Here is an 8,204-nt window from a genome sequence, read left to right on the forward strand (position 1 = left end):
CAACCTACAGAATGGGAGAAAATTTTTGCAATCTACTCATCCGACAAAGGGCTAATATCCAGAAACTACAAAGAACTCAAACAAATTTATAAGAAAAAACAAACAACCCCATCAAAAAGTGGGCAAAGGATATGAACAGACATTTCTCAAAAGAAGACATTCATACAGCCAACAGACACATGAAAAAATGCTCATCATCACTGCTCATCAGAGAAATGCAAATCAAAACCACAATGAGATACCATCTCACACAAATAAAGTTTTAGTACTGCCTTATAAGTCTTTATGTCTAGCTTACCACTTTAGGGGTCTTCTTTTCTTCTATCTGTTTGAAGAAGAAACAAGGCAGTTTGAGCCTGCCTTGATGCCTCCACTTCCCAGTTTAGATAATTGGGTGCTTATATTAACCCAAGCTGAGTTTATTGGTTTACTGCTATCACCTGTGCTGAGCTAATTGGCTTATTGAATTCACCTGCACTGCAAGTGTAATAAAGGCGATGGCCTCTAGTCTACTTTTCTTCTGATGCTTTTTTTTTTTTTACAGGACACATGGACAAATGACCATTACACAGACATAACCATGGAACTTATTCTGTGCATATATGTTTATGCAGCTACTTTATATATCTATATAGGTATATACAATAAAGCTTCCAAAGTTAACTAGGTCAGAGTTCATCTCCATTTTCTTTTATAAATGCAACTCCTGAAAAAAATGTCAGGAGTAGCGAATTGGTTGAGTTTCAGCAGAAAAGTTTGGAACATTCAGTTTGGTCCCAAGATTAAAAGATTGACCTCAGACCCTATTAATAGACTTGGTAATGTAAATAATCATTAGCTAGTTGTTACACTCATCTAAATTACTTTCAACAACTTAGAAACCATCCAGGAAAATCAGTCTACACATTGTTTTAAAAGAAAATTTTAAAAGCTACGGTTGAATCAAAAAACAGCAATAGTCAAAGAGTAAATCATGAAGATTACTTCACTTAAAGGTCACAGCCCTTGAGGGAAGATGAAAATTTTCCAAGAGATTTTCAAAAATTTCTCTAGAATAGGAGATAATACATCATGATAAATATGAACACAAATGTTATAGTTACTTCCTTTCATGCAGATATAATTTTCTTTTTTCTTGTAGTTGCCTCGATAATTTAGTACATTAACTAAAACAAGAGGCAGCTGTGAGTTATCTCTGCCAATTGCATGACCCATCCTTCAGCAGTCTTACAGAGGGAGGTTAGAATGAGATATGAGATAAAAAAAAAAAAAAAAAAAAAAAATTACCAGATGCAAGTAAGGAAAAGGTAGGAATTTTTCTGCGTTAATTTTCTTCTTACTGGTGGAGCAGAAAATAAAAGCCTTATCAAAAGGTAAAAGCCTTATCAAAAGTTTAAGTTATCCTTAACACAAAGAAAGGATAAATGCTTGTGTTGATATATACTCCATTTAGTCTGCTGTGATTATTACACATTGTATGCCTGTGTCAAAAATACCTGGATCCAGCACTGTGGCTCATGCCTGTAATCCCAACACTTTGGGAGCCCAAGGTGGGTGGATCTCTGGAGCCCAGAAGTTTGAGACTAGCCTGGGCAATGAAGTGAAACCCTGTCTCTACAAAAAATAAAAAAGAAGACATTATCACAAAAAAATCTCATGTACCCCATAAATACATACGCCTAATGTGTACCCACAAAAGTTAAAAGTTAAAATTGGTTTCATGGACTAGGAATAAATGATCCTCTCTAGTTTTGGAAATCAGGTATAATGGAGGGAGAAAATGACATCTTTTCCCCATTCCCATGTCACTGGCCAAGTTTTTTTATTCTTACAATATTTCTTTATACTCTTACCTAGTACTTAAGCAGTACTCAAACAATGCCTTTCACTTTGTCCTTCCTGTGTCTGTCCACATTCCTTGTATATTGTCTTCCCAACTGACTCCCTCATCATGCACAGACTGATCTGATCTCTGATTGTTATCACCTTGAAATCACCAACATAAATGCCTACACTTCCCTCATCTACTACATCATTTAGGAAAACAGTCTGAATGTAACTATGACTATCATTGCTACAGAAGAGAAAGCTCTGAGTCTACTAAAAAATTTAGTTTTACCCAAAAGAGAAACTTATGAGAGCTTTCAGTGTATCAAGGGATGGGCCTTTGTCTTAGAGTCCAATGGGCCCTTTTTGGAAACAAAAGAATGTGACTTGCTTTCCTTGACTGGGGCTACTAAGAGGGTAAATCCCAAAGCGGCAATTAATGCCCTTCAAGGAGTTATCCTGGTTAGAACAGTTTCTCAGTGATATTCTTGGCATGATGCCACATTGTTGTACTAAGATGACAAAGAATCTATAGTCCAACCATCACTGAGAAAAACGCTTTGAGCTGTATTTACAAGGAAAAGAATGGGTTATCTTGAGTTACCTGAAACTTCTTCCCCAATTCTTCAGTATGGTAGGGGCCAAATTTGAGATGTAGCTCGTCAGGTAGTCTAATTTGGGAATGGGAAAAGGAGAAGCATGAAAACATTTTTAAAAAGAAAAATAAAGATTAACATTATACATATTTGTTTATTTAATTTGAATTCTTTGTGTCTAACATCTTCTAAAATTCAAGGCCCAAAGTTCACAACCTGAAAAAGTGTTTAAAAATTAGCCTTTTGAAAGACCATTTCAAACTATACCTCAGAAGATCACTACCAAAATCAGAAAAACATTTAACAAAATTGTTTTAATATTTCCAAAATATTGTTATGCAATATTTCCCCCTGAATGTCCTTATCAAAGCTTTGCTGAAAATATAAAAAGTTAAATTTTTTTTCTCTGATATCTCCATCCCATGTTTAAAAAAAAAAGCACATCATGAGTTTATAAATTAATGAAGATTTTTCAATTGTTACATTGCGTCTAGGTGATACCATGTGTACCAAACAAAGTCTCGGTATGAAAATCGAGTCACATTTACAATACAATTATGTTTTAAAGTCAGTAATTTTAAGAGAATGATCAGGTATTTTCCTGTCCACTTATGTGAAGCAACTGAAATGGTCTTGGCTTCAGTAGTCTTGATTGCTGCAAAAACTCAATATGAAAAATATGTAAACATTATCCTCTATGCCTAGTGCATAGTCATTCAATACATGTTAGCTGCTATTACCATTATAGTGAATTTTAATTTGAACTGATATTTTAACAAGGCATTCTACATTATTTCTTCATCCTTTATTTTAGATATTTAAAATATTAAGAATAAACACCTATATTCCCATCATTCAGAATCATCAACCACAACTTTTGTCATTTTAATTTTCAGCATTTTTAGCACATAAAGTGTCACAGATAAAGTTCATAACCTCTTTAACTGTCACTCTCTGACACAACACTAAATCCAGAGACAACTACTATGAGCTTGGTATATATCACTCCAGTTTACTTTAAAATATATTAAATGTTAGTTTTAAGATAAATATGATTAAATAGTCATATAATCATATGCTTAAATTTCTCTGTCTTATTGGAGAAGAATTTAGCCAGTGATCCTACAACCTGTGGGGACTAGCAGAATTCATTCAGTTATCAAAATCCAGGAAATGTCTGATATCCTGGTCTGTAGGAGATTGTACCAAGCTCCAATATTTTTCATGTTTTGGTAACTAGACTTGTAGGAGAGTTTTTAGCCCCTGCCAATCTACTGGGTGCCAGCAAATGTTAACATTTTAGGTGTGATGTTAGTAACTTGTGAAAATACAGATGGCATAACATGATTTAATTACAGCAAAGTATTTCTAAGGCAGCAACTCTCAATTTTTTTCTCTACAATACACACTCAGATCAATAAAACACACTGAAAGTCACATCTGAGGAATCAAAAGGAATAAATGATACTAAATGATCTCTGCTGAGCTTCTTTTAATTCGAGTGCTTTGTATGGGAGGAATGTGAATTAAAGTAGATCACAAACTATTAAAGCATTGTAGATGGGAAGCTCAGTTGGAGTTGAGGTCTAGAAAATTCACATATACACCATGGGATACTATGCAGCCATAGAAAAGGATGAGTTCATGTCCTTTGCAGGGACATGGATGAAGTTGGAAACCATCATTCTCAGCAAACTATCACAAAGACAGAAAAACAAACACTGCATGTTCTCACTTACAGGTAGGAATTGAACAATGAGAACACTTGGACACAGGGCTGGGAACATCACACACTGGGGCCTGTGTGGGCGGGAGTGGATGTGGGAGGGATAGCATTAGGAGAAATACCTAATGTAAATGACGAGTTGATGAGTGCAGCAAACCAACATGGCACATGTATACCTACGTAACAAACCTGCACGTTGTGCACATGTACCCTAGAACTTAAAGTATAATAAAACACACAATGGAAAAAAAATCAGTCATATTTCTATACAATTTATAGTGGTATCCAGAAACATGAAATACGTAGAGATGACTTTAACAAAATATGAATGATATCTATACAATGAAAACCTCAAATGCTTCTGAAAGAAAATAAGATGTAAGTAAATGGAGATCTATACCATGTTCCCAGATCAGAAAAGTCAATGTTGTCAAGTTGCCAGTTCTTCTTCAATTGGTCTATAAATTCAGTGCAATCCCCAATCAAAATACCACCAGGATTTTTTTATGGAAATGACACACTGTATTTTATTGAAGTTAAAAATTTTCTCTTTGAAAGATATGACAGTACTTTATTTGCAAAAGATTTATTTGACCAAGGACTTGAGTTCAGAATATACGAAGAACTTCAAATTCAACAATAAGAAGACAAATGATGCAATTTTTAAAGTGAGTAAAATATTTGAACAGAAACTACACAAAATAACGTATAAGAAGCATGTGAAAAGCACACAAAATGATGGTCAACGTCGACATTCCTCAATGCAAATTATAGCTACAGGTAACCTAACTTGAGAGGTGAAAAGTATAAAAACTGACAACACCAAGTATTAGAAAGAATGTGAGTTCAGTTGGAACTCTCATACACCGCTGTTTGAAGTGAAAATAGAACAGCCACTTTGAAAACATTTTTGCAGTATCTCATAAAGATAATATACACTAAGCATGTGGTCCGCGGGGAGAGGTACAAATAAAAGGTATTTACCCAAATTAAGTGAAAGCATGCATCCACACAAACACTTGCATACAAATTTTCATAGCAGCATTATTCATAATAGCCAAAAATTTTAAATACTCCCAAAGCCCATCACAGATAAATGGATAAATTGTAGCATGTTCATACAATGGAGTTCTAACAAGCAATAAAAAGGAAAAAGTAACTGATACATGTAGCAACATAATAAATGTCAAAAACATCACGCTAAATGAAACAAGCCACACCCAAAGATTACATATTGCATGATTGCAATTATTTCAAATTCTAAACATGGAAAAGCCAAGTACATTTAGAGAAAGTTAATGCTGCCTCAGGCTATGACTAAAAGGGGAGAGTTGACTACAAAACAAAACAAGTTCTTTGGGGAGTAATAGAAATATCCTATAATCTTGATTGTGGTGGTATTTACACAATTATACATTTGTCAAACTCACTGAACTATTCTTTCAATTTGATATTGAGAGACCTGTCTTTGAGACTCAAATTTGCCATTTATTAGTATGTGCATTTAGACAAGACTACATAATCTCTCTGAGACTGAATTTCCTAACCTTTAACGTAGGAACAACAATGTTTATATCTTATTTTTCCTTTGTTTCAAGAGGCTAATAGTCAACAAAGCTTTCGGGTTTCTATGATGACCAAAATTCTAATGAAACAAAGTATATTAATGTGCTTTATAAGTTGTGTAATACTGTTACAGTATAAAGGATTATAATTATACACTTTTTCTGATGGCTTATTAAATCCAATATTTGATGTCTAACAAAGATACAATGAAAAGAAGATATGAAAAAATTCATTGAACTATATACTTAAAATGTGTAGATTTCATTGTACATGTACTTCAATAAATTTGAAAAGAAAAGAGTCTTGTAGATCATGAGAAGCTGGAGTGACTCATGACATATCACAAAATGGCAAGATTTCCATGGAGGCAGGAGGAATCTATGTTCTCACATTTTGTGAAGTCTGTGTGACATGTGATGTGATCCCAACAATCCCACTGGGTATTTATCCAAGAAAAATGAAGCAAGTATCTCGAAGAGGTATCAATCCCCCTGTGTTCATTGCAGCATTATACATGATAGCCAAGATAAAGAAACAACCTCAGCATCCATTGATGGAAGAATGGATAAAGAAAATCTGATCACACACACACACACACACACACACACACACACAGAGAGAGAGAGAGAGAGAGAGAGAGAGAAATATTATTCAGCCAATAAAAAGAAAATCCTGCCATTTGTTATAACATGGATGAACTGGAGGATATTGTGATAAGTGAAATAAACCACACACAGAAAGACAAAAAAAGTATGATAACACTTACATGTGGAATCTAAAAAATTTGAACTCAGATAGGAACAGTGGCTCATGCCTGTAAGCCCAGCACTTTGGGAGGCCAAGGCAGGTGGATCTTTTCAGTTCAGGGGTTCAAGACCAGCCTGGTTAACATGGCGAGAACTTGTTTCTATTAAAAATACAAAATTAGCTGGGTGTGGTGGCAGGTGCCTGTAGTCTCAGCCACTGGGGAGGCTGAGGTAGGAGAGTTGCTTGAAGCTGGGAGGCAGAGGTTGCAGTGAGCGAAGATCACACCACTGCACTCCAGCCTGTGTGACAGAGTGAGACTCTGTATCAAAAAAATAAAAAACTGAACCCATAGAAGCAGAGAATAGAATGGTGGTTGCCATGGGCTGGAGGGTGGGGAGTGGAGAGACAGTCAAATGGTACAAAATTTCTGTCATAAGATAAATACATTCTGGAGATCTAATGTAGATTAGAGTGACTAAAGTTAATAATACTGTACTGTATACTTGAAGTTTGCTTAGAGATTAGATCTTAAGTGTCCTGACCCTCCCCGCTCCCCCTACACACAGTAACTATGTGAGATGATGGATGTGTCCATTTGATTGTGGTAATAATTTCACAATTCGGTTTGATTTATGTATAATCACACTGTGCACATTAAATATATGTAATTTTATTTGTGCCTAAGTAAAGCTGGAAAAAATAAAATCAAACTAAATAATTTTTTTAATAATGCTATTCAGCAAAGAACAAGGATGTTAAGGGTTTTAAGCTGTCTTCAATATGCCATTGACTAAGCCAACTAAAGCACGTAAAGCACACGTTCTGTTTTGTTTCATTTCATAGCATTGTCTTCCTACAGGAGCTATGAATTGGTATTTATTTTCAGAGTTTATTGCCAAACTTCTTGTTTTGTTTTTGATTTTTAAAAGGTGAAAGATGTATTCAATCTAAAGAGTAATCAGAATTTATTGTTTCTGATTTTTAAAAGCTATGTTAATTTATTAGCATTAACGCCAGTCACAAATTAAGCCATGAACGGATACTTCATCTTTTATCTTAAGTTGCCATTTTTCCCGACAGAAAGTGCGTTCTGTTCAGACAAAGTATGTTATATTTATACATGTTACCAAGAATTTCACAAACTGGGAGAGAGAACACATTCAAAAAGATTTAGCTAATGAAGAATAAGTTAATGAATAAATGGACAGATGAACGAATGAGCCATTTTAAAGAGATATTAGTTTACTGTTCACTGTGACAAGTATGTAGACCTATAGGGTAAATTATATAATTTAGTGTCTTTTTTTTACATATACTTTAAGTTCTAGGGTACATGTGCACAAGGTGCAGGTTTGTTACATATATATACATGTGCCATGTTGGTATGCTGCACCCATTAACTCGTCATTTACATTAGGTATATCTCCTAATGCTATCCCTATGCCCACCCCGCTCCCCACAATAGGCCCTGGTGTGTGAGGTACCCCTTCCTGTGTCCAACTGATCTCATTGTCCAATTCCCATCTATGAGTGAGAACATGCAGTGTTTGGTTTTCTGTTCTTGCAATAGTTTGCTGAGAATGATAGTTTCCAGCTGCATCCATGTCCCTACAAAGGACACAAACTCATCCTTTTTTATGGCTGCATAGTATTCCATGGTGTATATGTGCCACATTTTCTTAATCCAGTCTGTCACTGATGGACATTTGGGTTGATTCCAAGTCTTTGCTATTGTGAATAGT

Source organism: Rhinopithecus bieti, unplaced genomic scaffold (genome assembly GCF_001698545.2).
Source record: "Rhinopithecus bieti isolate Rb0 unplaced genomic scaffold, ASM169854v2 scaffold_18466, whole genome shotgun sequence".
NCBI classification, from domain to species: domain Eukaryota; kingdom Metazoa; phylum Chordata; class Mammalia; order Primates; family Cercopithecidae; genus Rhinopithecus; species Rhinopithecus bieti.